The sequence below is a fragment of the Balaenoptera acutorostrata genome, chromosome 3, assembly GCF_949987535.1.
Source record: "Balaenoptera acutorostrata chromosome 3, mBalAcu1.1, whole genome shotgun sequence".
In the NCBI taxonomy this organism is placed as follows: domain Eukaryota; kingdom Metazoa; phylum Chordata; class Mammalia; order Artiodactyla; family Balaenopteridae; genus Balaenoptera; species Balaenoptera acutorostrata.
In genome coordinates this window covers 78,692,533-78,719,902 of record NC_080066.1, presented here as the reverse complement: position 1 = coordinate 78,719,902, position 27,370 = coordinate 78,692,533, and the positions used below count along the sequence as shown (strand labels likewise).

At 41.6% G+C, this 27,370-nt stretch overlaps 1 long non-coding RNA gene across 1 annotated transcript; it reads left to right on the top strand.

Moving 5' to 3' along the window:
- The first annotated feature begins 22,277 nt into the window (after positions 1-22,277).
- LOC103009727 (uncharacterized) lies at positions 22,278-26,581 on the top strand. The gene is made up of 2 exons (XR_449643.2): positions 22,278-22,564; positions 26,189-26,581. It is a non-coding gene; the product is annotated as an uncharacterized LOC103009727 (long non-coding RNA).
- The last annotated feature ends 789 nt before the right edge of the window (positions 26,582-27,370 follow it).

Below are 27,370 nucleotides of genomic sequence, written 5' to 3'. Positions count from 1 at the left end.
AAACCATTAGCCAGACTCATCAAGAAAAAAAGGGAGAAAACTCAAATCAGTAGAATTAGAAATGAAAAAGGAGAAGTAACAACTGACACTGCAAAAATACAAAGGATCATGAGAGATTACTACAAGCAACTCTATGCCAATAAAATGGACAACCTGGAAGAAACGGACAAATTCTTAGAAAAGCACAACCTTCCGAGACTGAACCAGGAAGAAACAGAAAATATAAAAAGACCAATCACAAGCACTGAAATTGAGACTGTGATTAAAAATCTTCCAACAAACAAAAGCCCAGGACCAGATGGCTTCACTGGCGAATTCTATCAAACATTTAGAGAAGAGCTAACACCTATCCTTCTCAAACTCTTCCAAAATATAGCAGAGGGAGGAACACTCTCAAACTCATTCTACGAGGCCACCATCACCCTGATACCAAAACCAGACACAGATGCTACAAAAAAAGAAAACTACAGGCCAATATCACTGATGAACATAGATGCAAAAATCCTCAACAAAATACTAGCAAACAGAATCCAGAAGCACATTAAAAGGATCATGCACCATGATCAAGTGTGGTTTATCCCAGGAATGCAAGGATTCTTCAATATATGCAAATCAATCAATGTGATACACCACATTAACAAATTGAAGGAGAAAAACCATATGATCATCTCAATAGATGCAGAAAAAGCTTTTGACAGAATTCAACACCCTTTTATGATAAAAACCCTCCAGAAAGCAGGCACAGAGGGAATTTACCTCAACATAATAAAAGCCATATATGACAAACCCACAGCCAACGTTTGTCTCAATGATGAAAAACTGAAACCATTTCCTCTAACATCAGGTATAAGACAAGGTTGTCTGCTCTCACCACTATTATTCAACATAGTTTTGGAAGTTTTAGCCACAGCAATCAGAGAGAAAGAGAAATAAAAGGAATCCAAATCAGAAAAGAAGAAGTAAAGCTGTCACTGTTTGCAGACATGACACTATACATAGAGAATCCTAAAGATGCTACCAGAAAACTACTAGAGCAAATCAATGAATTAGTAAAGTAGCAGGATACAAAATTAATGCACAGAAACCTCTTGCATTCCTATACACTAATGATGAAAAATCTGAAAGAGAAATTAAGGAACCACTCCTATTTACAATTGCAACAAAAAGAATAAAATATGTAGGAATAAACCTACCTAGGGAGACAAAAGACCTGTATGCAGAAAACTATAAGACACTGATGAAAGAAATTAAAGATGATACAAACAGATGGAGAGATACACCATGTGCTTGGATTGGAAGACTCAACATTGTGAAAATGACTATACTACCCAAAGCAGTCTACAGATTCAATGCAATCTCTATCAAACTACCAATGGCATTTTTCACAGAACTAGAACAAAAAATTTCACAATTTGTATGGAAACACAAAAGACCCCAAATAGCCAAAGCAATCCTGAGAAAGAAAAACAGAGCTGGAGGAATCAGGCTCCCTGACTTCACACTATACTACAAAGCTACAGTAATCAAGACAGTATGGTACTGGCACAAAAACAGAAATATAGATCAATGGAACAGGATAGAAAGCCCAGAGATAAACCCACGCACTTATGGTCACCTTATCTTTGATAAAGGAGGCAAGAATATACAATGGAGAAAAGACAGTCTCTTCAATAAGTGGTGCTGGGAAAACTGGGCAGCTACATGTTAAAGAATGAAATTAGAACACTCCCTAACACCATACACAAAAATAAACTCAAAATGGATTAAAGGCCTAAATGTAAGGCCAGACACTATAAAACTCTTAGAGGAAAACATAGGTAGAACACTCTATGACATAAATCAGCAAGATCCTTTTTCCCCCACCTCCTAGAGTGATGCAAATAAAAACAAAAATAAACAAATGGGACCTATTTGAACTTAAAAGCTTTTGCACAGCAAAGGAAACCAAAAACAAGACGAAAAGACAACCCTCAGAATGGGTGAAAATATTTGCAAATGAAGCAACTGACAAAGGATTAATCTCCAAAATTTACAAGCAGCTCATACAGCTCAATATCAAAAAAACAAACAAACCAATCCAAAAATGGGCAGAAGACCTAAATAGACATTTCTCCAAAGAAGATATACAAAAAGATATACAGATCGCCAACAAACACATGAAAGGATGCTGAACATCACTAATCACTAGAGAAATGCAAATCAAAAGTACAATGAGATATCACCTCACACCAGTCAGAATGGCCACCATCAAAAAATCTATAAACAATATACGCTCAGAGAGGAACCAAGATGGCGGAGTAGAAGGACATGCTCTCACTCCCTCCTGCGAGAACACCAGAATCACAACTAGCTGCTGGACAATCATCGACAGGAAGACACTGGAACTCACCAAAAAAGATACCCCACATCCAAAGACAAAGGAGAAGCCACAATGAGACAGCAGGAGGGGCGCAATCATAGTAAAATCAAATCCCATAACTGTTGGGTGGGTGACTCACAGACTGGAGAACACTTATACCACAGAAGTCCACCCACTGGAGTGAAGGTTCTGAGACCCACATCAGGCTTCCCAACCTGGGGGTCTGGCAACCGGAGGAGGAATTCCTAGAGAATCAGACTTTGAAGCCTAGTGGGAATTGATTGCAGGACTTCGACAGGACTGGGGGAAACAGAGACTCCACTCTTGGAGGGCACACACAAAGTAGTGTGCCCATCGGGACCCAGGGGAAGGAGCAGTGACCCCAGGGGAGACTTAACCAGACCTACCTGCTAGTGTTGGAGGGTCTCCTGCAGAGGCGGGGGGGGGGTGCTGTGGCTCACTGTGGGGACAAGGACACTGGCAGCAGAAGTTCTGGGAAGTACTCCTTGGCGTGAGCCCTCCCAGAGTTTGTCATTAGTCCCACCAAAGAGCCCAGGTAGGCTCCAGTGTTGGGTTGCCTCAGGCCAAACAACCAACAGGGAGGGAACCCAGCCCCACCCATCAGCAGACAAGCAGATTAAAGTTTTACTGAGCTCTGCCCACCAGAGCAACACCCAGCTCTACCTACCACCAGTCCCTCCCATCAGGAAGCTTGCACAAGCCTCTTAGATAGCCTCATCCACCAGAGGGCAGAGAGCAGAAGCAAGAAGAACTACAATCCTGCAGCCTGTGGACCAAAAACCACATTCACAGAAAGATAGAAAAGATGAAAAGGCAGAGGGCTATGTACCAGATGAAAGAACAAGATAAAACCCCAGAAAAACAACTAAATGAAGTGGAGATAGGCAACCTTCCAGAAAAAGAATTCAGAATGATGATAGTGAAGATGATCCAGGACCTCGGAAAAAGAATGGAATCAAAGATCGAGAAGATGCAAGAATGTTTAACAAAGACCTAGAAGAATTAAAGAACAAACAAACAGAGACGAACAATACAATAACTGAAATGAAAACTACACTAGAAGGAATCAATAGCAGAATAACTGAGGCAGAAGAACGGATAAGTGACCTAGAAGACAGAATGGTGGAATTCACTGCTGCAGAACAGAATAAAGAAAAAAGAATGAAAAGAAATGAAGACAGCCTAAGAGACCTCTGGGACAACATTAAACACACCGACATTTGCATTATAGGGGTCCCAGAGGGAGAAGAGAGAGAGAAAGGACCTGAGAAAATATTTGAAGAGATTATAGTCGAAAACTTCCCTAACATGGGAAAGGAAATAGCCACCCAAGTCCAGGAAGTGCAGTGAGTCCTACACAGGATAAACCCAAGGAGAAACACGCTGAGACATAGTAATCAAATTGGCAAAAATTAAAGACAAAATAAAATTATTGAAAGTATCAAGGGAAAAACAACAAATAACATACAAGGGAACTCCCATAAGGTCAACAGCTGATTTCTCAGCAGAAACTCTACAAGCCAGAAGGGAGTGGCATTATATACTTAAAGTGATGAAAGGGAAGAACCTACAACCAAGATTACTCTACCCGGCAAGGATCTCATTCAGATTTCATGGAGAAATCAAAAGCTTTACAAACAAGCAAAAGCTAAGAGAATTCAGCACCACCTAACCAGCTCTACAACAAATGCTAAAGGAGCTTCTCTAAGTGGGAAACACAAGAGAAGAAAAGGACCTACAAAAACAAACCCAAAACAATCAAGAAAATGGTCACAGGAACATACATATTGATAATTACCTTAAACGTGAATGGATTAAATGCTCCAACCAAAAGACACAGGCTTGCTGAATGGATACAAAAACAAGACCCATCTATATGCTGTCTACAATAGACCCACTTCAGACCTAGGGACACATACAGACTGAAAGTGAGGGGATGGAAAAAGATATTCCATGCAAATGGAAATCAAAAGAAAGCTGGAGTAGCTATACTCATATCAGATAAAATAGATTTTAAAATAAAGAATGTTACAAGAGACAAGGAAGTACACTACATAATGATCAAGGGATCAATGCAAGAAGAAGATATAACAATTATAGATATATATGCACCCAACATAGGAGCACCTCAATACATAAGGCAACTGCTAACAGCTATAAAAGAGGAAATCGACAGTAACACAGTCACAGTGGGGGACTTTAACACCTCACTTACACCAATGGACAGATCAACCAAAATGAAAATAAATAAGGAAACACAAACTTTAAATGACACAATAGACCAGATAGTTTAATTGATATTTATAGGACATTCCATCCAGAAACAGCAGATTGCACTTTCTTCTCAAGTGTGCCCAGAACATTCTCCAGGATAGATCACGTCCTGGGTCACAAATCAGGCCTCAGTGAATTTAGGAAAATTGAAATCATATCAAGCATTTTTTCTGACCACAACGCTATGAGATTAGAAATGAATTACAGGAAAAAAACCGTAAAAAACACAAACACATGGAGGCTAAACAATACGTTACTAAATAACCAAGAGTTCCCTGAAGAAATCAGAGGAAATCAAAAAATACCTAGAGACAAATGACAATAAAAACACGACGATCCAAAACCTATGGGATGCAGCAAAAGCAGTTCTAAGAGGGAAGTTTATAGCTATACAAGCCTACCTCAAGAAACAAGAAATATCCCAAGTAAACAATCTAACCTTACACCTAAAGGAACTAGAGAAAGAAGAACAAACAAAACCCAAAGTTAGTAGAAGGAAAGACATCATAAAGAGCAGAGCAGAAATAAATGAAATAGAAACAAAGAAAACAATAGCAAAGATGAATAAAACTAAAAGCTGGTTCTTTGAGAAGATATACAAAATTGATAAACCATTAGCCAGACTCACCAAGAAAAAGAGGGAGAGGACTCAAATCAATAAAATTAGAAATGAAAAAGAAGAAGTTACAACAGACACCACAGAAATACAAAGCATCCTAAGAGACTACTACAAGCAACTCTATGCCAATAAAATGGACAACCTGGAAGAAATGAACAAATTCTTAAAAAGGTATAACCTTCCAAGACTGAACCAGGAAGAAACAGAAAATATGAACAGACCAATCACAAGTAATGAAATTGAAACTGTCATTAAAAATCTTCCAACAAACAAAAGTCCAGGACCAGATGGTTTCACAGGTGAATTCTATTAAACATTTAGAGAAGAGCTAACAACCATCTTTCTCAAACTCTTCCAAAAAATTGCAGAGGAAAGAAAACTCCCAAACTCATTCTATGAGGCCACCATCAACCTGATACAAAATCCAGACAAAGATACTACAAAAAAAGAAAATTACAGACCAATATCACTGATGAATATAGATGCAAAAATCCTCAACAAATTACTAGCAAACAGAATCCAACACCACATTAAAAGGATCATATACCATGATCAACTGGGATTTATCCCAGGGATGCAAGGATTCTTCAATATATGCAAATCAATCAATGTGATACACCATATTAACAAATTGAAGAATAAAAACCATATGATCATCTCAATAGTTGCAGAAAAAGCTTTTGACAAAATTCAACACCCATTTATGATAAACACTCTCCAGAAAGTGGGCACAGAGGGAAGCTACCTCAACATAATAAAGGCCATATATGACAAACCCACAGCAAACATCATTCTCAATGGTGAAAAACTGAAAGCATTTCCTCTAAGATCAGGAATGAGACAAGGATGTCCACTCTCGCCACTATTATTCAACATAGTTTTGGAAGTCCTGGCCATGGCAATCAGATAAGAAAAAGAAATAAAAGGAATACAAATTGGAAAAGAAGAAGTAAAACTGTCACTGTTTGCAGATGACATGATACTACACATAGAGAATCCTAAAAATGCCACCAGAAAACTACTAGAGCTAATCAATGAATTTGGTAAAGCTGCAGGATACAAAATTAATGCACAGAAATATCTTGCATTCCTATACACTAATGATGAAAACTCTGAAAGAGAAATTATGGAAACACTCCCATTTACCATTGCAACAAAAAGAATAAAATACCTAGGAATAAACCTACCTAGGGAGACAAAAGACCTGTATGCAGAAAACTATAAGACACTACTGAAAGAAATTAAAGATGATACCAACAGATGGAGAGATATACCATGTTCTTGGATTGGAAGAATCAACATTGTGAAAATGAGTATACTACCCAAAGCAATCTACAGATTCAATGCAATCCCTATCAAATTACCAATGGCATTTTTTACAGAACTAGAACAAATCATCTTTAAATTTGTATGGAGACACAAAAGACCCCGAATAGCCAAAGCAGTCTTTTTTTTTTTTTTTTTTTTTTTAAGAATTTCACTTTTATTTATTTATTTATTTATTTAGGCTGTGTTGGGTCTTCGTTTCTGTGCGAGGGCTTTCTCTAGTTGAGGCAAGTGGGGGCCACTCTTCATCGCGGTGCGCGCGCCTCTCACTATCGCGGCCTCTCCTATTGTGGAGCGCAGGCTCCAGACGCGCAGGCTCAGCAGTTGTGGCTCACGGGCCTAGTTGCTCCGCGGCATGTGGAATCTTCCCAGACCAGGGCTTGAACCCGTGTCCCCTGCATTGGCAGGCAGATTCTCAACCACTGCGCCACCAGGGAAGCCCGCCAAAGCAGTCTTGAGGGAACAAAACGGAGCTGGAGGAATCAGACTCCCTGACTTCAGACTATACTACAAAGCTACAGTCATCAAGACAATATGGTACTTGTACAAAAACAGAAACAGATCAATGGAACAAGATAGAAAGCCCAGAGATAAACCCACGCACCTATGGTCAACTAATCTATGACAAAGGAGGCAAAGATATACGATGGAGAAAAGACAGTCTCTTCAATAAGTGGTGCTGGGAAAACAGGACAGCTACATGTAAAAGAATGAAATTAGAACACTTCCTAACACCATACACAAAAATAAACTCAAAATGGATTTGAGACCTAAATGTAAGACCAGACACTATAAAACTGTTAGAGGAAAACATAGGAAGAACACTCTTTGACTTTATAAATCACAGCAAGATCTTTTTTGATCCACCTCCTAGAGTAATGGAAATAAAAACAAAAATAAACAAATGGGACCTAATGAAACTTCAAAGCTTTTGCACAGCAAAGGAAACCATAAACAAGACGAAAAGACAACCCTCAGAATGGGAGAAAATATTTGCAAACGAATCAACTGACAAAGGATTAATCTCCAAAATATATAAACAGCTCATTCAGCTCAATATTAAAGAAACAAACAACCCAATCCAAAAATGGGCAGAAGACCTAAATAGACATTTCTCCAAAGAAGACATACAGATGGCCAAGAAGCACATGAAAAGCTGCTCAACATCACTAATTATTAGAGAAATGCAAATCAAAACTACAATGAGGTATCACCTCACACCAGTTAGAATGGGCATCATAAGAAAATCTACAAACAACAAATGCTGGAGAGGGTGTGGAGAAAAGGGAACCCTCTTGCACTGTTGGTGGGAATGTAAATTGATATAGCCACTATGGAGAACAGTATGGAGGTTCCTTAAAAAACTAAAAATAGAATTACCATATGATCCAGCAATCCCACTACTGGGCATATACCCAGAGAAAACCATAATTCAGAAAGACACATGCACCCCAATGTTCACTGCAGCACTATTTACAATAGCCAGGTCATGGAAGCAACCTAAATGCCCATCGACAGATGAATGGATAAAGAAGTAGTGGTACGTATATACAATGGAGTATTACTCCGCCATAAAAAGGAACGAAATTGAGTCATTTGTTGAGACCTGGATGGATCTAAAGACTGTCATACAGAGTGAAGTAAGTCAGAAAGAGAAAAACAAATATCGTATATTAATGCGTGTATGTGGAACCTAGAAAAATGGTACAGATGAACCGGTTTGCAGGGCAGAAGTTGAGACACAGATGTAGAGAACAAACGTATGGACACCAAGGGGGGAAAACTGTGGTGGGGTGGGGATGGTGGTGTGCTGAATTGGGCGATTGGAATTGACATGTATACACTGATGTGTATAAAATTGATGACTAATAAGAACCTGCAGTATAAAAAAAAAACAACTAATACTAAACTTTCTTTGGGTTATTTGTATGGAAATATGTTAATATAAATGTTTTAGACATTACATGAAATTTCTAAAAATCTTATATGTTCTGGTATAATGTTATAAGTCATAATTCTAGTTATTACTTTAAAATGTATATCTCAGAAATAACTAAATTTCCTTGTCAATTGCATTATTATGAACTTGCATCAAATGTTTAACTGTGGTCATTTTTAAGTCTTTTGTCATTTACAGACAGTTCTGGGTGTACTCTGACGCTTGTGCAAAAATGTTCCTATGAAAGGGTTTCACCTTCAAGGAATTCATGGAAAAGACTCTGACAAGTACAGGTTTCTGGTAACTGACTATACTGCTGAACTGAATGAATAAGCATTTTCAGAACTCTAATGGAAAACTGATTAATTCATAAAAGTGCTAACAAAAGATCAAGATGAGGGGCTTCCCTGGTGGCGCAGTGGTTGAGAGTCTGTCTGCCAATGCAGGGGACGCAGGTTCGCACCCTGGTCTGGGAGGATCCCATATGCCGTGGAGCAACTGGGCCTGTGAGCCACAACTACTGAGCCTGCGCGTCTAGAGCCTGTGCCCCGCAACAAGAGAGGCCGCCAACGGTGAAAGGCCCGTGCACCGCGATGAAGAGTGGTCCCGCTTGCCGCTACTAGAGAAAGCCCTCGCACAGAAACGAAGACCCAACAGAGCCAAAAATAAATAAATAAATAAAATGCTGGCTTAACTCCTAGAGAGTTTCATTATAAAAAAAAACCAAAAGATCAAGATGAAAAAAAAATTAATTACATGGGACTGAGTGAACTGATGAGGATGATTATAATTTTTGTGACTCTGAATAAAAAAAAAAAATCCCACAAGGACTCAGAGGCAAAAAATATACAAATCAATTTTCACTGCAAAGTAAAGGAGCTGTTACAGTGGAGGATTACTGGACTTAATGTCAATATTATGACATAGTATGGGTGTGTTCCATGTTTGGTAATTGCAATCATTGTTGCTTTTGTTGTGGTCATCCATTTACAATGCTTGGTGTCAGTTTATTTATCTCTTGTAAAAATAAAATACAGTGTGTGTGTGTGAAAAAAAAAAACAATAAATACTGGAGAGGGTGTGGAGAAAAGGGAACACTCTTGCACTGTTGGTGGGAATGTAAATTGATACAGCCACTATGGAGAACAGTATGGAGGTTCCTTAAAAAACTAAAAAGAGAACTACCATACGACCCAGCAATCCCACTACTGGGCACATACCCTGAGAAAACCATATTTCAAAAAGAGTCATGTACCACAATGTTCATTGCAGCACTATTTACAATAGTCAGGACATGGAAGCAACCTAAGTGTCCATCAACAGATGAATGGATAAAGAAGATGTGGCACATATATACAATGGAATATTACTCAGCCATAAAAAGAAACGAAATTGAGTCATTTGTAGTGAGGTGGATGGACCTAGAGTCTGTCATACAGAGTGAAGTGAGTCAGAAAAACAAATACCATATGCTAACACATATATATGGAATCTAAAAAAAAGGTTCTAAAGAACCTGAGGGAAGGACAGGAATAGAGACGCTGACGTAGAGTATGGACTTGAGGACACAGGGAGGGGGAAGGGTAAGCTGGGACAAAGTGAGAGAGTGACATGGACATATATTACACTACCAAATGTAAAATAGACAGCTAGTGAGAAGAAGCCGCATAGCACAGGGAGATCAGCTCGGTGCTTTGTGACCACCTAGAGGGGTGGGATAGGGAGGGTGGGAGGCAGACACAAGAGGGAGGAGATATGGGGATACATGTATATGTATAGCTGATTAACTCTGTTGTACAGCAGAAACTAACACAACATTGTAAAGCAATTATACTCCAATAAAGATGTTAAAAAATAAAAAGAATCAATTCCCCAAAGTGAGGCTGTCAGCACACACACACACACACACACACAAAGGTGGGGGAGTGGGGTAGGCGGTCAGTACTTAATTTATGCACACTGCCACCAGGTGGAGGCAGAGTGCCATGGGTCTTGAAGCTTTGAAAGGGTAATGGAGGATTTGCTACAATTACAGATCACGATTCTGAGTTCAAATGCTACAGATATATGATCCCAAATTTTTCTATTTCTTATATATTAGAAACATTTATTGAAATAGCAAGGCAAGCAAGCTATAAACAAACATTTAAAATAGCTCTTTAGGGCTTCCCTGGTGGCTCAGCGGTTAAGAATCTGCCTGCCAATGCAGGGTACAAGGGTTCGAGCCCTAGTCTGGGAAGATCCCACATGCCGCGGAGCAGCTGGGCCCGTGAGCCACAACTACTGAGCCTGCGCGTCTGGAGCCTGTACCCCGCAACAAGAGAGGCCGCAACAGTGAGAGGCCTGCGCACCGCAATGAAGAGTGGCCCCTGCTTGCCGCAACTAGAGAAAGCCCTCGCACAGAAACGAAGACCCAACACAGCCAAAAATAAATATAAATAAATAAAAATTAAAAATAAAATAAAATAAAATAAAATAGCTCTTTAGAGGGGTTTTACAAATAAAAAATACAGTTATATCTTCCCCTTCAATCTCTTACAGTTCCTTTTCTCACAAATACCTTCACAAAAACATTGCTAGTTCCTCCTTATGTTGCTTTAATGTGAAACTCCCAAAATCTCTGGATTATTTCCTGCAAAACTTCCAAAGATCAGTTTGGGGCTATGACCTCTTTCCCAGAGTAAGAGAGAGTGGTGAAGGGAATTTGAAGGATGGTGGTGGGGAAGGCAACAGAGGGTGACCAACTGTCCTGGTTCGCCCAAGACTGTCCCAGTTTTAGCACTGAAAGTCCCACAACCAGGAAAATCCCTTTGTTTCAAGAAAAGCAAATATATATAAATCTTCCCATTTCAGACTCTCTGATCCAAGACATTTATTTCCTTTCATTAGGAAAAAAAAAAGGCAAATGCGCTGTCATTTGATGAAACCTACACATCCCATGTATAGAAAGCCTCCTTTAAGCATGAGCCTGCTGCTAGGTCAGGGTGTGGTTTATATTTTACATGGAGGCAGGATATACAGCAGATGTATAAAGTATGTGCTGGTGAATGGTTATGCGGAGCAGGTGTGCCAACCATTGTAGGTAAATAGACAAGGCCTTTAAGAAGTCTCTCAGTTCCTCATGCCGACCTCTGAGGCTGATCTTTGAGGCCTCTAATGAGGCTGTCCTGCCAGGTGGAAGGGAAACGGGAAGGAAATCAGCCTGGGCTGACAAAGGACGCTGACTCTGGAGCAAAGACTAGAGGCTCCAGGAAGGGATATATTTAGCCCAGCTCTGTTAACAGCTGACCCTCTTGGATATCCTCAGGAATGCAGCAGGGAGAGTTCTTGACGGTGAACCAGGAGTGAAATACCACAGACAGGTTTATAACTTGAAAAGAAAAATACCTTTAAGGAAATGACCTAAAAAAGGACAACTCCATGGGGATTAGATGAAAATGTTAATGTGATTTTGTGAATTGCTTTCCTGAGCACTATCTATTCATTATATTCATTTCCTGTATCCTTTCACATAATTGGTTCAATCATAATTTAGCTTTTCTTTAGGACACGTGTTCTTTATCAAGTTCGTGTTCTCGGTCACACAGCACTAACAAAGCCTGCTCCATACACCTGTCACCTGCCAGAGTCTACTAACGAGGAAACCAACAGAATGCGGTAATGTTCTTAAAAACAAAGATTTGGTAAGAATTACCTCCAAACCCTCCAAAGAACAGAGCAGAGATGGTGACCGTGGAGACAATGTCACACTAGGATAGCAGGGCTATCTCACCCTGGGGCCCTGAGCGGGCACAGACAATGAACAAAGGCAACACAATGGCACACACACTATTAGAACAACACATTTATTTATTGAATCTGAGGCTGGGGAACAGAAGACAGCTGAGAAATATGGTTGAGTTCCTAACTTGTCAATGAATAAGCAGGCTCTAATTTACAATTGCTTGGGTGTGAGACTGCCATATGTTATGTAAATAGCTGTGGGTCCCTTTAAGAAAAGAAGTGGTGTGAAGACAAAGCCCTTTTGTACTACTAAGCCAACCTTGATCTTCAGAAAATAAAAAGGCACCTGGATAGAGTTGCCAGAAAAAATATAGAACGCCCAGTTACATTTAAATATCAGACAAATAATGAAGATGTTTTTGTATAAGCATGTCCCCAGTATTGCATAGGCATACTTATACAAAAACTACTCTCCATTGTTTATCTATAGTTCAAATTTAACTGAATGTCCTGTATTTTTATTTGCTGAGTCTGGTAACCCTACACCTGGGAACAAAAAGGAAGGGACTGTGAGATGGGGAGAGAAGTCGTCACTAAGGCAAAGGAACAGGAAGTTGGCCCAGCATAAGTAACACCCAAGAGAGGAGAAGCCCAAACAGTGAGAGAGTCCAGGAGCATGGAGAAGACATTGTATACTCTTTCTCTCCCCCAAAAAGAACAGAATATGATTAAAATGGAACAACTGGAGAACAAAATAATCTTGGAAATTTTAAGCATGATACCAAAATACAAACTCAATAGGAGACTTAGAATATAAAGAAGAGGATCTCTCTCATAAAATAGAACAAAAAGACAAAGATATGGTAAATATGACAGAAACTATAAGAGACATAGAGAATCAATTCAGGAAGACCAATATTGACATTATAGATGTTTCAGAAAACTGGGGGCCTTCCCTGGTAGCGCAGTGGTTGAGAATCTGCCTGCCAATGCAGGGGACACGGGTTCGAGCCCTGGTCTGGGAAGATCCCACATGCCGTGGAGCAGCTGGGCCCGTGAGCCACAACTACTGAGCTTGCGTGTCTGAAGCCTGTGCTCCGCAACAAGAGAGGCCGCGATGGTGAGAGGCCCATGCATCGCGATGAAGAGTGGCCCCCCCACTTGCCACAACTAGAGAAAGCCCTCACACAGAAACGAAGACCCAAAAGAGCCATAAATTAAAAAAAAATTAAAAAAAGAAAGAAAACAGAGAACTGGAGAAAAGAGTGGGAAGGAAGCTATCAAAAATTGATATTGAACAGTTCATGGAGCTGAATAATAATAGCTAACATTTATTGGGTGTTTACTATGTGTTTCATAAGTATTCATTCATTTTAACCTCCAATCACCCTGAGGTAGCCACTAGTATTATCCCCACTTCACAGATGAGGAAAATGAAGCACAGAGAGGTTAAGTAACTTGTGGTCAGCAAGGCTAAGACCAAGATTCAAACCCAGAGGCCAGCTCCAGAGCCCGAGCTCTTGAACTCAATGTATCTTAGTCTGGATTCCCTACAAAATGGAACCAAAGACACACATGTATTCACTAACCCTTCATCTGGGAGTGCAATCCCAGAAAAGCAGGAATGAGGGAAGAGAGGGAGGAAGGCAGGAAACGAGTAGAACAAATATAAGAGAAGGTGTTCTCAGGCTGGCCATGGACTTATAACAAGTGCAGCTGGTTGCCTTTAAGCCTCTTGACAAACCAACCAGGAGGCAGTAGGAGAACTGATCCCCTGGCTCCCATTTCCACTGGTCAAACATGCCCATGGGATTTTAACCCGCCCTCCCTGCATTTCTTGGTTGTTCCATCGGGCCCTTTCGGAGGCTACCAAGGAAGCCAGATCCATCGTAGCAGCAGCATCCAGACAAGCGGACCCAGGCCAGTAGCACATCCACGTGCTTGCATGTCTGCCGACAGTTTCTCAAGCCCTGCTTGGGGAGCCAGCAAGCACGTGTGGATGTTGGGAGGATCCAGAGTCTCAGGCCTCAGTGGAAACAGGGAATCTCTAGGGCAGGAAGTGAAAGACAGGTGGCATGAAGAATGAGGCAGAGTCCTGTCAAATCATGCCTCTGAGTGACAGGAAGGATTGGAGCAGCTGCCACTGAGGGCCCTACCAGCCAAGCAGGCGATGACAGAGACAGAACTTAATAAGGGCCAAAACCTCTCCTCTGGGACCTTGAAGAATGTTGGTTGGTGCCAGGTGATCCTCCTGGAGGGCCAGCAGTATATGGCAGCCAGACCAACTCAGGGAGATGCACAACTGGACTGGACACACTTTTCTATGCTGACTCCACAGAACAGGGTGCTGACGATGACTCTATCAATACAGCAAAAACATTTACTGAGGTGCCACCCTGTGCCAGGCACTATTCTAATGCTACATTTATGTTACTTATTTTAATTCTCACAGCAATGTCAGGAGGTTCCTTGTGATTTTACAGGCAAAGATACTAGCCCAGAGAGGGTTAGTAACTTAACCAGCACCATAACTGGTAAGTGGGGGAGCCAGTTTTGAATCTGGGCCATCTGACCCTGGTGTCAGTTCACTTAACTATCAAAAGCCCACTGAATGATCAGCAAACAAATGAAAAAGACCTCCCAAAATGTGAAAGTTTGAAACATCAGGAATAAAAAAGATGATTCTAAAAGCTTCCAGGGGAACAAATCATAAGAAAATGACTCAGAATTGTTATTAGTCTTCTTAACAGCAAGCAAACAATGGAGCAACAAATTCAAATTTTTAAAGAAAATAAATTTTCAAGCTAGAATTTTACATCCAGTCAATTTGTCAAGTATGAAAACAGAATAAAGATACTTACAGACAGGTTTAGGTTCAGAAAATTGACATTTCTTTCTTAGAAGATGACTAGAGGATGTGTACCAGCCAGCCAAAGAAGTATCCAAGGAAGAGAAAGACATGCATTCTGGAGACGGTAAATCCAACCTAGAAAAGCCACTAAGAGAAGATCCCAGGTTGATAACTGCGTGGCAGGACTAGAGAGCCATCCATCCACAACAGAGCAGGAAAAGAGAGGGCTTCACAAAAGAGTGTCCAGGAAAAAAATGGACCCAATAGGAAGAGTGATATGATAGATGAGATGATGAAGCAACTGGAAATAAGATGCAATTAAGCAATTGTTAATCCAAAGAATGACAAAAGGCTATATAAGAAAGGACATGTAATCACAGTATTCTAATAGGTTCTACAGTGAACAATATTTACATTGGTATAATAATGCAAACACTAATTATCGATATAAGTAAAACTGATAAAATTTGGGGGAGAGGATGAGGAAGGGGAAGTGGAGATATTAAATCTTCATCTCTTAGAACATTTATACATTTAAAAAATGTTTTCATTTTATTGTACCTATATGAGATGATGGATGTGAAGCAAACCTGCTGTGGTAATCATTTCATAATATATGTAAATCAAACCAAATGCTGTGTATCTTAAACTTATACAGTGATGTATTAGCAATTATTTCTCAATGAAACTGGAAAAAAATCTTGTAAAATTGCAATATATGCATATTCTCTAAACATGTGAAGGTGGCTACCAGAAAAAGCAAATAAAATTTCAAAGCAGTTACCTTTTGGTAAAAGACTGGCAGCTGGTGTAGGGTTGTACAAGGTGCTACTGATTTGTATCATAAGCATTTTTAGCACTATTTGATTTCTTAATTATGTATATAATTACTTAATTACAAAAATAAAACTTACTTTTAAAAGGCAAACCTATGAAAAGAATTCATGCAATTAAGAATAAAGTCTCATGGATCTTCCCAGTTCTTCTCACAATTCTGCTCCTTGGCACTTGACTGCTTCATGACTTCCCATCCTTTGACTTCTCACCTGTGTCTCCTGGTTGTGCTCCATCTTTGGTTTTGATTATCTGGTAAGATCTGGTTCCCCATTCTGACATCCCCTGTTCATACAACGTCCCAGCTCACTTTCTGTCGTTGACATTGATATCTTTCTCTTCCTCCCACCCATTCTGCCAACTTATGACACAAGTTGCTCAGGAGTGTGGCTTTAGTCAAACAATTATAGGAAATATAATCTGCTGTGACTTTGACCCAATCACCTCACTTCTCATAGTTCCTTTTCTGTAAAGTGAGAAATTGAACCTAGATGATCTTTAATCTCTTTCTATCTCTAACATTCTGTGATTTGTATCCTGATCAGAAGGCTTGGTTGGCAGAGGTGTATAAAAATAATCACAAAGAGAGTGACATCATCTATTCTATGATTAAGGAAAATAACTCATTGAAGGATCATATTGGGTTCTGTTCACTTAAAAAAGAAGTTTGAAACTCTATACTTGAAACCAAAAGAATCAATGGTCCAGATCTGAATCAAGCCAGTCGAAAGCTTAAATGGAAATTAGAGGGCTCCAGGGACTTCCCTGGTGGTCCAGTGGTAAAGAATCCACCTTCCAATGCAGGGGATGGGGATTCAATCCCTGGTCGGGGAACTAAGATCCCACATGCCACAGGGCAACTAAGCCCGCGTGCCACAACTACTGAGCCCGCGTGCCTCAACTAGAGAGCCTGTGTGCTGCAAACCACAGAGCCTACGCGCCACAACAAAATATCCCACATGCCGCAACGAAGATCCCGCATGCTGCAACTAAGACCAAACGCAGCCAAAAAATAAAAATAAAAATGAATAAATAAATAAGGTTACATGTATCATTAAAAAAAATAAATAAGACTTGTACATTTAAGGAAAGGAAAAAGAAAAAAGAAAACTAGAGGACTCCAAAGTCATTAGTCAGGCTTGATCAAACTTCTTTTATGACCCCTTTTATGAGAGAGGTATTCAAATTCAGATTATAACGATGGCTCTGGTGACCTCTTAACACAATGGCAGGAGTTTGGTTTTAAATCCCCTAAGGTCTTAGAAGAGATAGAGGGTAGCTGGAAACGGACAAAGGCAGAATCTTCCATTAAGAATATACACTACCAAATGTAATATAGATAGCTAGCGGGAAGCAGCCGCATAGCACAGGGAGATCAGCTTGGTGCTTTGTGACCACCTAAAGGGGTGGGATAGGGAGGGTGGGAGGGAGGGAGACGCAAGAGGGAAGAGATATGGGAACATATGTATATGTATAACTGATTCACTTTGTTATAAAGCAAAAACTAACACACCATTGTAAAGCAATTATACTCCAATAAAGATGTTATAAAAGAAAGAAAGAAAGAAAGAAAGATGGTCCCCAGTGACAAAGGAGTAGAATAAGGGCCCAAAGATGCACATATTTCCCTAGTTAGGGGAAAGGGAGATTTCACTGTAACAGGCAAAGTCCTTCTTTTCTTTCTCCCAAAATACAGAATACAAAACTGTGTGAACTAATCCACTTGTGTTGGGCTGCACCCTGCAGGCCTGCAGGCCCTGCATGTGCCCAGCCTCAAGACTGAAGAAAGAGCCTGGAGTGAGCGACAGAGACATAAGTGGTTTAATGGATAGAGGGATCTTACACGTCCAAAGCAAAAAGGGTCCTGGAGGACCCTTTGAGGGGACAGCAGATGGCAGACAGGACATGGCAGTAGTCTTTGCTACCAGAGGAAGAGGGAGGTTACCAGTTATAGAGGGAATTGACGTCAGGTTGGCTCATCGGTTACTAGGGAAACCAGCAGAGGAGCACGCCCCTCACTGCCCCTCATAAACTATCATAGTAGGGATAGTTCGGATCCAGAGATTAGAACAATCACTAGCTGGGGCTGGGGGCAAGTACATAGGCATTTACTGATTAGACTCTAAGATTGAGAGGGAAGGTCAGTCAGGTGAGTAGGTGCAGTGAGGCAGGGACTGGTCCAGCAGGGGATGTACAGAGAGCAAGAGAACAGCCATCTTTGGTGGCCTGATCATACAATTTGCCAAGTCGATCTTAGGACCAAAAAAGAAATAATGATGTGCACTTATAATTACTAACAGGGAAGTTGTAAATGGCTGGTTTAGCATACCTTCTAGAGTTAGGGAGAAAATATTAGATACATGAGGTCCCACAACCCTTGTGTCACTAAGTAGATTAGACTTGATGGAACCTTGCAATTGTGTCCCAGAAAAATGCACAGGGATCCAGGGAGGTCAGTCCTTTGAAGTATTAATAATCTGTAAGACTTTCACAAGTACAAGAAATTAAGCAGATTTGGTATATATTGAAGTAGTACACACACATACACACACAAACACACTCACGCACTCTGAGAAGCAGATGGTAAACAGAATACCAGAAAAGGAATAGAAATGAATCTTAAAAATCCTAAAGGAGGGCTTCCCTGGTGGCGCAGCGGTTGAGAATCTGCCTGCCAATGCAGGGGACACGGGTTCGAGCCCTGGTCCGGGAAGATCCCACATGCCACGGAGCAACTGGGCCCGTGAGCCACAACTACTGAGCCTGCGCGTCTGGAGCTTGTGCTCCGCAACAAGAGAGGCCGCGACAGTGAGAGGCCCGCGCACCGCGATGAAGAATGGCCCCCGCTTGCCGCAACGGGAGGAAGCCCTCGCACAGAAACGAAGACCCAACACAGCCATAAGTAAATAAATTAAAAAAAAAAAAAAAAAAAAATCCTAAAGGAGAAGGAGAAATCACTAAGGATTCTCAGGCCTCTGCTAAAACTGAATTGATTTTTTTAAGATAGATAACTCCATCCCTGCTAGTGGACTTAATCTTATGTTACAGCATTGATTGGTAAACTGAGGCCCATGGATACAAAATAACAAAGGTATTCCTTGAAGATGAAAAGTTTTCAACCATGTACATATTCAATACACATTTATTGAACTATGGGAATATTTACTGAAACTTCCCAATGTGCCAGGCATGTCACTCTGTGCCTTACAAAATTTGGCCCATTTAGTAACAACCCTGTGAAATATGAACTGCTAGTGGCCGCATTTTACAGATGAAGAAACGGGCAAAGAAAGGTTAGGGAGCATGCCCAGATTTCACGACTAGTAAGAATTGTTCTGAATTCAGAACATGTTCTGAATTCCAGTGCTGCCTGTTGGTCTATCAGCAATGGTGGGAGAGGTGACCCCAATTTTGTCTGGAATTAGATGTGATAATCTGAAGGGGGCCTAGAAACATTCATGAAAAGTAGACAGGCATCTAAGGCCATCTAATAGGGTGAAGAGTTAAGAAAAAAGACTGCTTGGTGTTAGACATGATTTTCAAAATATTTAACTACTACTGAAGAATAGTCACCTTGCTGGCTTCTCATGGAGGTTTAAGGGTTCAGTGGGTGACCTGGGCCCCTGAATAGGAAACTGCTGCCAGATACCTGTCAGAGAGACCCAAGGCAAAAGACCCAGTTCAGAAGACTTCATTGTAGACTTGCTTGCAGATTTTCCAAACTGGATAATAAGAGAAGCAGAATCAAGAGGCTCCTTCATCTCCCTGGACCTAGAGGCCCCTACGCCTGTCAGTGGGGTTGTAAATATCTACCTGGAGCTGGTCAGAGTATGTGTCTGATCTGTGTGTGTGCAGTGGTGGTGGGGGGAAGTGGGGAGTGGGGGGTCGAAGAAGTTCCTCAGAAGCCCAAAGATGTCTTTGAGATTTTATATTTATCTTTAAAAATTATGCTAATTTAAAATTCTTCTCCAGAATGGATCAGTCCTTGATTTAACAAAAAAATTCCCTCCTGAAATATTTATTTATTTTTAGATTTATTTATTTATTTTTGGCTGCACTGGGTCTTCGTTGCTGCACACAGGCTTCCTCTAGTTGCAGCGAGCGGGGGCTACTCTTCCTTGTGGTGCGCGCGCTTTTCATTGCAGTGGCTTCTCTTGTTGAGGAGCACGGGCTCTAGGCACGCAGGCTTCAGTAGTTGTGGCACGTGGGCTCAGTAGTTGTGGCTCGCGGGCTCTAGAGCACAGGCTCAGTAGTTGTGGTGCATGGGCTTAGTTGCTCCGCAGCATGTGGGATCTTCCCGGACCAGGGCTCGAACCTGTGTCCCCTGCATTGGCAGGCAGATTCTTAACCACTGCGCCACCAAGGAAGCCCCTGAAATATTTAAATAGTAAATTTGACACTCCAGAGAGAGGCCCCATAATTGTGTAAAAGCTTCGAGTTCAGACCCACCTCTGGTACCCTGTGCATTTGTTCCTCAAATGAGAAGCAGGGCTAGTGGAGGGAGCACTGCGTGGGGAGTGAGGCTGCATTCCACACACCCACAGTGATCGGTAAGCTGACGGTGCTCTGGATGAGCCAATGGAAAAATGAAGGAAGGAACAAATGAACAAAGAGGTGGTGACTCCTTGCGGAATACCAGTTTCAAGGAGGCCTGTCCATGTCCCTTGTGACTTTTCCTAACCACAGAATGTGAGCAGTTTTGTTTTTTACTGATACCCAAGGCACAAGCCAAACACAAGCACTCAAGACAGACTTTCAGAACAGACCCTGGAGATGCCAAAGGATGAATCTAGCAGGAATAATTAATCACCTGGGAAAACAGAACCTGAACTTGAGAGACAAAGCAGCTGACAAGAGGGGAATTCTATATGGAAAACTATTAGACATGGCTGTTAAACATCCCTACCGTCTGTGGCAGGAGAATAAATCATGCTGCCAACAGCAATTTGCAGGTAAAGGGAGGTTAAGGAGAATAGAACAGGGGAGCCAGAAACACAGAAGGGTCTCTTAGGTAGGAAGCAAACCTCATGACGTGGGCCAGACCCCCAACCCAGAGAGGGGGACACACCAGGTACCCTGAAGGCAGCTATGGCGACCCGGCTCAAAACCAAATGATGAGAAGGCTCACAAGAGGGCAAGAATAGAGGTCTCTTCTCTCAGAGTGCTGGGTGGTTGCCTGGCAAAATGGTATAAGAGACTGGGAAGTGTGGCCATTCAAATTCAAGTATATGACACTTGAATAATTGCATGCCATTTTTTACCTTGATACGGAATAATATTTGCATTTTCGTGTGCTTCAAACATGAAGGACATAGCGTTTGTGCATTCTCTGTACTTCCAAAGTTAAATATAAAACAGTCTAAAATTATGAAAAAGGATTTGTAATCTGCATTGACTCCTGGGCTAGAGTTTGATGTATGTGGATTTTAGAGTTTAAAAACTTGCGTCAGTTGATAGGAAATATCTAGAATGGGCAAGTCCCTCCACAGAGACAGACAGTAGATTACTGGTTGCACATGACTGAGAGGGGGAGTTGGGGGAAATGGCGAGTGACTAACAATAGGTCTGGGGTTTCTTTATGGGGTAATGAAAACTTACTAGAATGAATTGTGGTGATGGTTGCACAGCTCTGCAAACATACTAAAAACCACTGGATTGTGCACATTAGGTGGGTGAATTGTATGTGAATTATATCTCAATAAAGCAGTTAAAGCAAAACCAGAAAACCCTGAGTCAGTGTCCTAACACTGCCACTTACTAGTTATATGCCCTTGAGAAAGTTACTTACCCTTGTCTCAGTGTCCTCATCTGTAAAGTGGGGATGATATGATAGTACTACCTATGTCATAAAGGGGCTGTGAATTCTCAGTGAGATCACACATGTGAGAGGGCCTAGCACCTTGTCCTGTATATGGTAGAGATGCAGTAAATGTAAGCTTCCTGTCCCTTAGTCTCAACATAAGAAATAAATGAATTCATTTGAAAAGTAGGGTTTGGGGTTAGATTGCTAGTTCCCAATAGAGGGCCCTCAGACCTCCTGAGAGCCTAGAAAACAGTCCTTGGGTTTCCTCTATTTTCTGCCAGAAAACCTCCATGGGTTTGCACAGTTAACGGAGATCAGGCTGCCCCAGACTCCTAAACACATCAAGCCTCTTTGCTTTGGGCTGAAATTAGATGAACTCAGCATGATTATTTGCAAATCGAAATTTCAGTTTGGCAATTATATAAGCCTTTGGTTAATTATCTTCTTATTTCCTGGTAAATGCTGTTTATCTGGGAGCAAAAATCTTTCAAAACACAGGCAGGGCCCATGGAGTAAACTAATAAAAGGGGTTTGGGTGGTGAAAGGGTGGAAAACCGCTGAACCAGTTTCCCTAAGCTCCTTCAGCTCTATTGTTTGTGTTGGGGTTTGAAGGAAGGGTGTTTGCCAGAGACAGGGAAGAAAGGCGTTTTGTGCGTTCCCCTGTGCTGGAGTCGCGGCGCAAGTGACAGCTCAGAGCATGAGAGGCCTGGAGTGTGGGGAGGAGAAGCAAGGTCTCTGATCCTTTCTGGCTGCTTCTCAACCACTAAGACCTAATTGTGGCTGCAGGATCCAGATGTTTTGAAGGCCAGCGTAAGGTAATCCAGTTCATATTCCTGACACTAACGTCATCTTTTATTTGTGACACAGCTGAGGTCAAAGCCACAGTCCTAGTCACTACTGTTCCAGGACAAACGAAGGCTTGGCTGTGGCTCGTTTCGCCTCCTAAGTCAACTTTTTTTTTTTTTTAAAGATTTTTTTGAAGTGGACCATTTTTAAAGTCTTTATTGAATTTGTTACAATATTGCTTCAGTTTTATGTTCTGGTTTTTTGGCTGCGAAGCATGTGGGGTCTTAGCTCCCCAACTAGGGATGGAACCCGCACCCCCTGCATTGGAAGGTGAAGTCTTAAGACCGCCAGGGAAGCCCCTTGCCTCCTAAGTCAACTTTTATGAAGCACTCTGAGTCTCCGGCAGCATCTGCCAGGCTCAGCAGCAGAGTTATTTGCTAGAAGAGTCACCTGGAACTTCAGTTCTGGGTAGATCTGATCCTGCACAGGGTGCTCAGTATCCATCTCTGCAGGCAACGCACACAGCTTGCTGGACACTGGCCCCTTTCCAGACTCGGGAGCTGCCCCTTTGTCTATGTGTCAGCTGGCAGAGAAAGACTTCTGCCTACAGAAGGTCAAAGTAAGAACAGGGCTGACAGCTGTCTTCCAAGAGGTTTCCCAATGTGGCAGTTACTCACTTAAGGACTTGACCGTGGTCCATGGTCTGATGTTTGGTCTTAGGGTAGACACAAAGAGGACAACTGACCATGATCATATGACTGATGCATAAAGCCATTCTCCTCCTGAAGATAGATCTGGGACAGAAACCTACGCATTGGCTGTGGAAAGGTGTTCTGTGGCCCTGGATCAAGACAGAGAGGAGTCAGGCAGGTGAAAGGTGGCAACTGTTAAGACTGCCTGGGACAGCTATCTCCATTACAGGGTCTGACTTCATAGTAGTTTGGAAGCCTTAAAAGATAATGATTAATGCTCCTGGCACCACTGCCAACCAAGAGAGAGCTCAGATGGACTTCATCCACCTTTGTCTCGGGGCCTCTCCTTTTTCTTAGCTTCCATGGTGATTATGCCCTTGTGATTGACTGACATCACCTGTCTTTAAATGCATTAAAATATTCAATCAAACTATTCAAATCTCAGAGGCCTGGGAGCCAAGCTGTCTCTCTCAGAATCTGCCCATAACTGCTGGAATCTAGTTGGGCCCTCAAAGGATAATTTATCTCCCCATTCTTTGAAGGGGTCTCACTGCAGTCTCTGAGCATTAATAATGGCAGACTAACATTTACTAAGTGCCTACAAAGTGCCAGGCACAATGCCAAGTACTAACTCATCTAATCCTCATAAAAACCTCATGAGGAGGGTTCTGTTACTATCCCCATTTACAAATAAGGAACCTGAGGCACAGAGAGGTTAAGTAACTTGCCAAAGAGCATGAAGTTCATAAGTGGAGGAGACATTATCTGAACGCAGGCAATCCAGCTCCAAAGTCAATACCCTAATCGGATGTGTCACAAATACTAATAATAGTCACTGCTTGAAAGGCCTTCTCCAAGGAAAAGAAAATTAACTGGATTTCAGAGATAACAGATGGAGTTTGCTGGAGATTTAAGAGCACTCTGGCTGAGTGCTGAATCTAGTCTTTATGAATAAGCAGAATATGTAGTGGCTGGAAAGGGGAAGGAGGAGCAGGTAAGCCCCTTGTCCTGGGAGTGCCCTCCCTCCTGTCTGGTTTGGATTCCCTGCTTTTGCAGTCAGTCCTTTGACTTGTTGTATTATTCATTCAGTAGACTTGTATCAATCACTTTCTATGCAACAGACACTGGGGAGCCAAAGAAAGACACAGAGTTGCTGCTCCCAAGGACCTCCCAAATAAGATAAGAGATTAGCATTTGTTTCCACCTATATTGTCTAGTTCATTTAATCCTCAGAATCACCCCAAGAAGTAAGCAAGGTGGGAACTGATACACCCATTTTATAATTTGGAATACTGAAGCACTAAATAGCTAATGCTCTGCCGTGGTGTCTCCCATAATCACATCCACCAGAATTCCAAATGAAGCTGTATTTCAAGTGTTCTGTCTTCTTGCCTCCATTTATATTAAGTACACTCACATGGCCAATTTGTTAGGAGGCTTTCACTAGTCATCAATGAAATAAAAAAAAAAAAGGATGATGGAGAGGTTTTTTGTTAAACTAAATTTCTTCCATTTAAAGAAATATCCTCTATTCTGAAATTATGTCCTTCCTATTTTTTGGTATTAAAATGCCCTACAAATATTGGTATTTTTTTTCTTTTTAATGCACTTACACGGCAGAACAAAATGTTAGTCATTTTGTTGTTTCCCAAACCTGCTTGCTGGTCTTTGAACCACTGCCCTAAAATGCACACGATTCCTGAGAGAGACAGAAAGTCCATCCCATCATCCAAAGGTATATATAGATAAGCCTCCCACCATTTGTACTACCTAAGGTACCTGAGACCATGGCCTTGGCTGGGAGGACAGGGACGCTTTGAGGAGGCTTGGATTGAGAAAAACAAAGAGCGGTGATAGGCTGCGATCCCTTTATTCCAATTTACATGACACTTGACTTTCCATAGCCATGGCAACTAGCCAAAAATGATAAGGCTGATTAATTCCACAAGTGCATTATTCACATGTCACCAAATATTGACTCTTACCAACCCCCCTCCCCCCCAGCCATCTGCCCTGGTGTGTCAAATCAAAATAAATCAACAAACAAAAAGTGCAGGCAGATGACACCCCAGGGATGCTGCAGCTAATTATATAGTTGCCAGTCCTAGGCTGAGTGCTGAGTGGCTGACCCATTTCTCCATCTCCCTTCTTCCCTAGTGACCAGGAATATGTATGCGCGTGCACGCACACACACGCACACACACACACACACACGTCTTAGATGGGAATGGTATGGGTGTGTGAGGGGGACAGGGCTGGGGGCAGCTGGGGTGAAAAAGACTTAAAAGATCCTAGGGAGTAATGATAATAGTAGACCATTTATTAATATGTACCAGGCATATTAGTAGTGCCATCACAACTCTGAGATGTAGGAACTATTATTATTCCCATTTTATAGATGAAAAACTAAAACTTATTTATGTTAATCAACTTGTTCAAAGCCAAACATGCAGCATTTTATGGTCTGAATTCCAAGTTAATGCTTTTAATCCCTGCATAAGCCAACTCACATTTACTGCTACCTGGTCGTGTTTTTCAACCTCTCTGTGCTTCCATTTCTGCATCATGATAATGGGACCATTATGGTACCCAGTTTACAGGGTTATTGTGAGAAATCAATGAGCTAATACATGTAATGTACTTACAGTAGTCCCAGTACATACGTGCTCAATATGTGTTGGCTGTTATTATGCTACTGTTGTTATTTTTATTATATAATGTTGCCTTCCTTAGCTGGATGAAGGGAGTGTGGAAGTCACAGATTTTACAAGCAAAGAGGATATAGTTGGATGTGTGAGCATTCTTGGGGATCTAGTGCCAAGAGAACTACATTTCTATTCCCAGGAAGAGCATAAGTCATTTTCTCTACACCTGACCACACCAAGTTGTACATTTCCACACCCTGTAGATTTCTAAGTCCTTTGGTCTCCTCACTTCCTTCTGTCTCTTCTCTTCTGACAGCTCACCAGAGAAGCCACTCCCCCCATCTTTCACAGTCCTCTGTCCACTGAGTCACAAGCTGCTAGACTGCACAGCCCCTTGGCAGTGGTTGGAATGAACTGCCACATCAGTGGCTTTGGTGGTGATGTGTACCACACCTGCAGAAACTCCCGATGAAGCATAGAGGGAGATCAGCTCATCGCTCCGGCCTGCTATTTTTAAAAGCAATTTCCAGTGTTTTCTCCCTCCACTGCTTTCCACCAAACTATGGGAAAACATCACAATTAATGGACTGTAACATCCCCAACAGCTGCTACCCAACTCCACACGGGGCTAGTGGTACACAGAAATGACTTTAAATTTAGTCTTACATTTTGTAACTTGGAAAATATAACCAACCAATATAATTGCGAATGTGAGTTATTTCATGGGTTTTCTTTTCCAGATTCTGTAACTATGACTAAAGTCCCAGTCACCAGCCTGAGTGTGTCACAAATATGCTTCTTTCCCACATGACCTTCCTCCGTCACTGACTGCATTTTCAAAAGTAGCCTGAGGCCAGAGAACAGCTGTTTGCTGGTTCCCTCAAGAGCTGGTTGCAAATGGTGCATTACTGGCTTGTGCTTTTTTGCTTCTTTGAGGGAGGCATTTAAATGTGCTAAATGGAAGCGAAGAATCATAGGATGGGTAATATGATGTTAAAATGGGAAGTTTCTACTAGTCGCCAAGATATAACAGATGTGAGCATAAAAAGCAGTGTAGATTAAAAAAAAAAAAAAAAAGAACCCCAGCTCCATAACTCCTTGTGCTGGATTTTTCTACTGTCATTTTGTTTACACTGGGTACTACACTTTCCAGAAAACTTTACAGAGTGTTCCGGATTTGAGTTTATCAAATGTGAATTTGGGAGGGACTCGGGAGGTGGAAGTGAAGCAGCCGCCCTGGTGGCTGTTGGTTAAGGGCACTTAACTGGGAAGTGCACTGGTGGTTGCTGTTGGTTAAGGGCAGTGAGAGACCAACAAACAGGTGCCAAGGGATTCCAGTTCGTTTTCACTTTTCCCTGTAGTGTGTCCAGCTCTCCTTCTCAGCTGCTGACCGCTGCTGACCAGCAGTGACCCCAGGCCCACCACAGACACTTAGCCATGAACTCAGGAGCAGCCAGGAAGAGCAGACAACCTTCCACAGGGTTCTATACCTGCTCTC